An 8315-nucleotide genomic window follows, 5' to 3' on the forward strand; every position below is an offset into this window, starting at 1 on the left:
AACCTTTGGCTGTTTTGGCTATTTCTTTAACATCATTTTAATTAACTGAGCAGCCAGAGTCCAGCCATATGTTAATCTGTTTCATAATTCTAGCTGCTTTTGAACGTGCTTGCCTTTAAAAAAAAATTCTGTTGTGTTTTTGTCTTGAGTATAACTAATTAGAGAAGGAGCTCACTATCAGCCATGTGTGAAGTTTGTTTTTGTATGGAAACTGTGATAGCCACAAGCTGTCTCTCTGCTGTCCTTCATTAAGGGATATCATATTGGAGTATGCATTTCAACATGATATTTTATTTTAAATTCCCTTAAAGTTCATCACAATTTTTGTGTTAACAATAGATTAAATGACAACACGTAATGTGGGGCTTACTCACAGTGACAAACCTGCAGACTCTGCAGTGCCCATCAGTTCTACCGAGCATTTTAGTGTTTTCCAGCCCACATCTTTGCTGTTTTGGTTCAGCCTCACTGCTGTCATAGCTTTTTTTTCCTGACTGGAGTAGACAGCTGTGTTCAGTGGGATGCTCTGATTAACTCACTGTATGCTTCCTGTCCAGCGCCAAACAGTAAACTAAGTTACCAACTAGCTAGTGAACACAGTAAAGCAATTTAGTTATTACAGCACCAGATATTTCTGTGAGGAGTTGGAGCAAAAATAAAGATAAAAGAAGAGCAAATTTTGGGCTACTTCAGAGTAATACCAATGTTGCTTTGTGCCTACTAGATCAGTAAATAAGCATTTGCATGCTAAAAGGCTCATCACAACAACTTTGAGATGATGACATGTCAATCTTGTGTTTATAGTGTGTGCTGCAAATTTAACAGTGGTTTGACTAGCACCATTGTGTGGTAGCCTGTTGTCATCAGTGTGTGAATGGTGTATCATCTCCTGTAAAGCGCTTTGGCCAGTGCGACACACTGTGGAAAAATGCACTATATAAATACAGTCCATTTAATGTATTTTTGTTATGTTGCACATTTTGGTTTCGGTATGCTGCTTTATGAGGCAGTGAGTGGCAATGAATTACCTTAAATGGTGATTATATGTGCACCACTGGGACGGCCCTCAATCAATTATTAGGAAGCATAGAGGAAACCAGGCTTCTGTCATTGATTGTTCATCAATTCAGATGTGACATGTTGCCATCTGACAGAGTAGCTCTAGTGAAACTGCCATTCACTTCACTTCTGCACAGGTTAACAGGATGATTCTATTGCTTAAACAAGTCAGCAGTCTTTGTAAAAGTGCTCTCTACAACGATGACAAGGCTATTTTTCACTTCCTGCGTTCCAGAGAGTTGAGCATGACTCGATCCAATCAGAAACCACGGCAATTAGACGCCTCAACTGACACTTAATTACCACTCTGAAGAGGCTGATGGGCCATTAATTAGCAGGACATTAACGGGACTGATTGTTCATTAACAGCAGCACATATTAGAGCAGATAAGACCCAAATGTAATGGACTCTGGTGGAGGAGAGAGAGCGGCTGAGGCAGTCTGCAATAGAATTAGGTGACCTGCTATGGCAGTCAAGTCTGGGATAATAATGTTAACAATGGGGCCATTAAAGGTGAATATCATTTCCTTTAATGTTGGAGCATGTCACTCATTTGGCTGAGGTTTGCATTAGTGCAATCCTCATAGACACACCTCATCTCAAAAAGGGATTCACAGGGTATTTAAAATCGCTAATTGCCTTAGGCCCGTGACACACCAAGCTGACAGTTGGCTGTCGGGGCGTCAAGTGAGTATCTGTCTCCCTTGTCTTTCCAGTGTGCCCCGCATCGTTGGCACTAGTCCGACCCTGTCGACGGCTTTTTGGTCGATTTGACACGTTCAGTTGGCGGTGGACATTGTCTATGAGAGAGATCACTCTGATTGGCTGCTCATGTTAGCCAATCAGTGCATGAGAAAATAACGGTTCAGGAAAGCCACTTCAGCCTGTCACTGTAGTATCCATGATTTCACCCATTTCACCCCCGCGACCTCCTTTCTCCTTCCACAACCAAAAGACCAAGAGCAGAGAATAGCAGTGCCATTTGAAACTTATTTTTATTTTTTGTATTTTAATTTTGAATAATGTATGTTGCACATTTCACTTCAGGTCTGTTTTGTTTTGTGTTTTGCTTTTAGTGTGTTGTATTTCCTGGTCTTTTAGCATGGCATCAATTGGCTGAAGGTTTGCTTATACTGAATTTTTGTTGTACCCTGAAGCACAATGACAATAAATATTTGTTCTATTCTATTCTTGTCAGACATATTCTCAATTAGAAGAAGCAGCTGTGGTGAATGAGGGCTGCTTTGTTTACTGTTTGTATATCCGTAGTCTAGGTCTTCCTTGGCAGATTCAGATGTCCACACAGACAAAGGTGGCATAACAGTTGATCTACACTGCACATAGTTCCTTTCATGTGAACTTCGTTTGTCTCTGCCCATAGTCAGCAAAGTAACATTGTACACACAACAGGTTATTAAAAGACACACACACACACAGGGATTGTCCAGGAAGAGCATAATGACATTTTGGGAAAACAGTGGACTTGCTGCACTCTTAATGTGAGTCACTCTTTGCAAAACACTCTTCTGAAAATTATGTGGATGATAACACCTGATAACAGTTAGTAGTAGAGTGTTGTGCTTATGCACATGTCACTGTAATACAGTCAGAAAGGATTAGAGCTGGGAAACATGATAATCCTCCCACTAGGGGGAGTATACAGATGCAGTGAGATAGGAGGTTTGGTTTGTCCGCCCTGGTCTTTCTTGGCCAAGTGTGTGCCAGTCTGCTGTAAAGGCTCCCTGGGGAAGGAATGTTCTAACATCTCTGACTCTTCATTTCACGCTTCATTTACCGTCACACTCTCCCAAAACACTAACAGTGCATCTGAGTGTGTGTCGGGCTCATTCATTCTCTCCTTATATACAATACATGCTCTTTGTCTTACTCTTTCTTCTACATGTATGCACAGATATACATAGACAAAATCAAAGTATGTAAACAGACATATACATGCTTTAAAAGAAAATGACAGTGAATGCAAGACCAGCTTCTATCTAACAGAGTCAATAAGTAATGTGTTGTTCTCCACAGGCCAGCAGAGAGCATAAAGCAGAAAGGACCAGAGCTCTCAGGCACAGTGATATGAATGGATGAAAGGTTTAAACACACACACACACACACACACACACACTAAGCTGTTACTGTTGTTTTACTTCTGAAGTCAATGCAATTACCTCTTCCTCTCTATATGGTCTATCCAATGTATGAATATGGCTAGGAGACATGCAGTAAATGCATGTGCGTGTGTCTGTGTGAGAAAAGAGAGCAGTTATTGGAGACACTGTAGCTCATAAAGGCTCTGCGGTATTAGTATAAACTTCCTCTACAGCTACAGGGTGGAGGAATTTACAATAAAACTTTGCTTTTTATTTTCATTTTGCAAAATTACATTACTTTTGCTATATATGAATAAAATATGTGAGTTGTGACACTATCATTTATGTAATAATGAATGGATTTACATAAAATATTATGGCATCTACGTGCACTCCCAGGAGAGATGGAATATTTACAAGTTCATTCAAAGATTATTTTTCCAGTCTGCAATTGAAATTTCCACAACAGCCATCAGACAGTAAATTGGCTTTTGTAGCAGAGCTAGTGATAAAGCATCAGTCCTGAGACACAGGTCCAGAGATACACACACATCTGAAAGCACACAATTCCAGTCCTGACATGTAATAGCTTTTAAGCACGGTGAGGTATTGAGTTGCATCACCAGCAGCAGCAGTGTGAATGGATGGGCACTATCATTACACACCCACACAAACACACCATGGTGGGTACGTACATATGAATAGATGGTCTGTCTTGGATTGGTGAGATTGGTTCCATCTGTCATGGAGAGGGTTGTGGGGTCACATTCCTCCTATTACCCCTCTCTCTGTCCAGTGACGCTTTATTCACCTAAATGTAGGTCTGCCATAGATGGAGCTGGTGGAACAGCTAAAGATATAGATAGATAGATAGATAGATAGATAGATAGATAGATAGAAGAGCCAGGTGAGGAGAAGGATGACAGGACAGGAGAAATGTTGAACGTGGCCCAGCGAAGGACAATCATTGTCTATCAACACATAGAAGTGCCACACACAGAGGAACAAGTTGACCTGTGGGAGAACACTGATTGAATCTTCAGTGGGATTAACAGGGATTTAGCCCTGTATAATGATATCTGAATGAGTTGATTAGCTATCTGATGACACTTTGCTGCTTGACCTCTACAGGCCAAAAACAACTGGCAAGTCATCACATTTTCTCAGGCTGCATTAAAACAAGGAGAGGAGAGAAAGATACGGAACTCCTTGAGGCAGCGAACTGTGTTTTTCTCAGTTAAATGAGCCATGAAACTGTGTCCCTGTGTGGGCAGCCATGGCATGAGCAGTTACAGATAAAATCTGCTCTTATGTGATTTGTCCCTGTTAAGACAGCGACCAATCACACAAGCAGTGACAAAATATAACCATGAAGGTGGTAAAGAGCAAGAAGAAGCAAGAAGGCCCAACTACCAACATTATCACAGATCACTAATTAACATGTTCTAGGTTTGTTTAATATGTACGAAATGTTTTTTAAAATGTATGCTAAAGCCTGTAATAACAACAAAAAAACCACATTATAAAACCATTAATCACTTATAAGTGATTAAAACATGTTTCTCATCATCACGCATCAGTTGTAATGTCATGAGAAATTAATGAATTGTTCTCACCCTCTTAGACCAGCATTTAAAGAGGGAAGCTGTCTTTGCTGCCTGAAACACAGAATCTACTCTATAATAATCAAGTAAATGAAGTGGAAGCAGTCCTCAGTATGAAACAGACTACAGAAAATAACATTTTGTGTTTGCAGGTACAGTATAGCCCACTGGTAGCCACAATACTTCTGCCCTTTTATTGCCATTCACTTCAAAGGTGTAATTAGTGTGACAGCTGGTTCCAGGAAGTTACAAAAACATAAGAAGCTTTTGTTTACTTTCCAGCTGTCTGAACAGCACTGCACTGGAAGTGTTCTCCTAGATGTTGTTGCCTGCAGTTTAGCTTCTGCTTTCTGGGAGTCCACATTAAGGAGGATCTGACCTGGGGTGTGAATACCTCTAAACTGCTTAAAAAGGCCCAGCAGAGACTGTACTTCCTATGGGTGCTCAGGAAGAACAACATCTCCCAGAGACTGCTGGTGTCCTTCTGTCGGTGCTCCATTGAGAGCATCCTTACATACTGTATATGTGTATGGTATAGCAGCAGCACAGTGGCTCAGAGGAAAAAGCTCCAGAGGGTCATTAATACAGCCCAGGAGATCGTCAGCTGCCCTCTCCTCACTCTAGAAGAACTACACAGTTCCCACTGCCTCAAAAAAGCCCAGAACATCATTAAGGACACTTCACACCCAGGACATTCACTCTTTGAACTGCTGCTGTCAGGTAGACCGTTCAGAGCAATCTAATCAAGGACGGGGGGGGGGTTATATGGTCTTACTTCATTTGTTATGTTTTTCCTATTATCCGGACGTCACACTAAAATTTCGTTGTACGTGTTACAATGACAATAAAGGCTTAACTTAATTTATATTGTCTTTGTTTATAGACAGCCATGGGGAAGATCAATGACGTTATTTTTAGTGAGCTGTTCACTATCACGTACAAGCCGCTGCAGAGCTGACATTCATCGTAAACATCATGCTTTAACCACTATAGAATAATACATTATAAGGTGAAGTCACTTTTGTGTTTGAGTCACTAAACCTCATGTCCAAGTTAAATCTCAAGTCCCAGTCACCAAAAGGTAGTCTGAATCAAGTCGAGTCCCCGTTACAAAAGGATGGGTCTCACAAGATCTACATTCAACAACATGTGTGATATAATAGCCAAACAAATGCACTTATATGTGCACACACAACACACACACTACTCAGAAGTGAACCTTGTGATTTTTTTTTTTTTTTATAGGTGGAGTTTACACTTTGATTGAAGCGCACTGGATACAGAATGGTGCAGGCAAATGAGTTTTAATATGAAAACAATCAATTACAAAAAATAAATATACATAAAAAGTCAGTCTTTGTCTCCAGTTTCCGAATCTGAATGTAGTCAGTGATCGCGTCCAAGCCCAAGTCAACAGTGCTCAAGTCCACATGGAGTCATGAGTCCTGAAAATCAGGATTCGAGTCTGACTTGAGTGCTACACCATCGGGTGAAGTAGCATATAACAGATTCAGATCTCTTTGTTAACAGGGAGTATAGATGTTAACTATCCTACTTCTGCTGTTCCAATAGGTCACAAACATAAATATGAAAGTTCTCCTGCTGGCTCAGCAGGCACTTGTGTTGGTTGTGCTATCGATTAGCTTACCAGAGCCAGTGGTGCAGTCCATTTCTCTGGCCTGACATTTGAAGCTAGTTATATGCAGCATTTTATCAACCTGTTGTGAAAAATGTGTCCCTATGTCTGTATAGTCATGACAGCTACTTCCAGGATGTATCTTCCTAGATACTTCCTGGCATACTGAGCTGTGTTGGACAATGAAGTCACTGATCTGATCTGGTCATTTACTGATAGCTTCAACAAAACTAGATGTACATCAAATGTGACCAACTTGTCCAATCGATACCTCTCCAAAAGTTACATTTGTCAAATGATGATGGTGTTGTCACTGGTAAGGTGCATAGTCAGTAGGTGAATTGTAGACCTGGAAAAACAGCAAACTGGGAAGGGAGAGAAGCTGTGTAATTACTGTCTGTAGGCATTATACTGCACAGATGCCATCTCCATCATCACTAAAATGTAATAGTGACAAAAACCTCAGGGCAGACAGGACCTGGGTAAGATGACATTAGTTCATAGAGTGTACCTCCTCAGTGTCTGAGAAACTTGGCTGCATAAGTTCAGCAAAGTATACAGTGAAAAACAAAATCGTCAGAGGAGCCACTGTGAAATTTTAGGTATTGGTGTGTGTGCGTGTGTGTGTGCTCTCTGAAGACAGTCTGAAAATGCACACCCTGTGCAATTCAGCAGCTGCCAAATCCCCCATCAAAGGAAGATCAGCCATGTTATGCACACCACAATCCATTTCTTAATTATGGTTATTATATGAATGAGCAGTAGTTCCAAATTGTTTACATCCATGACTGTGTCCATGGTAACATTAGCATTGATTGTCACCAGCCTGTTTGAATGAGTGCATTCATGGTTTTAATATAGTTTATTACGAATACTATATGCACTGATGTAAATACAGTATGTGCTGTCTGTCAGCTAAACTATAACATCCGTGTTTACAGGTTATGATGACAATTATATTAGTCACATTATTATTTAGCATGTTTTCTTGATTTATGGCAGCCTTGACAGTAGTTGGTAGTAATTATCAACTGCTGCTGAGATGTGGAGGCAGTCAGAGCAGATCAGTCCTAGACTCTGAACATAACTGAGACCTAAATGACTCACTGTGGGACTCAAGACACCAGATACGCTCAGCAAGGATGTGCAAGGCTCTGGCACACCCGAGTGGTGAGAAAGTGTGAGTGCAAACACAGGTGGACCTGCAGGATTTGTTGGTTGTGTAATGAGTGAAAAACTGCTCATGTACAGTATATCTTGTTGCACTGTATTTCTGGCATACAGACTCACTTGTGCAGAAATATACACTCGCTGGCCACTTTATTAGGTACACCTGTACAATTATATGCACTTCAATGCAACACCTCTGCCTTAACATTTGTGTTTATGAAACTCAGAATTTTTCAATTTTTGATCAAATTCTCATAAATGTATAAATTCATTTATATGTTTATTATTGTGGTCATAGTTAAAGGTGGCGTTGTACTGGACTACATTACATTCAGAGGTGTCTATATTTTTGTCCTCCTCAGCTACAGACCTGAAATGGTCAGAATATTAGGAACACCTCTGACTGTAATGTAGTCCAATACAACACCGTCCTTTAACTATGATTATTTGTCATTGTTTTTCATTTTACATTACATTTACATTAATAGTGACAAGCATCACATTTTGACTCTGGCACGGGTCACACAAGGGATGACCAATCAGATTTGGGGGGGGCAGTGCCACTTCTGGCCTAAATACAGAAAGAGACTACTAATGTATACTTTCCTGGGTGGACACACTGCAGAGATACCCAAAACTGTGAACACATGCACAGGCACATCCAACTGGATCGTGTGCTTGAGTAGCAGAAAGCCCTGATGCCATTCATTAATCACTGGGTTGGGGTTTTGATGCCGCAGCAGGAA

The sequence above is a fragment of the Monopterus albus genome, unplaced genomic scaffold (assembly GCF_001952655.1).
Source record: "Monopterus albus unplaced genomic scaffold, M_albus_1.0 scaffold127.1, whole genome shotgun sequence".
NCBI lineage: Eukaryota > Metazoa > Chordata > Actinopteri > Synbranchiformes > Synbranchidae > Monopterus > Monopterus albus.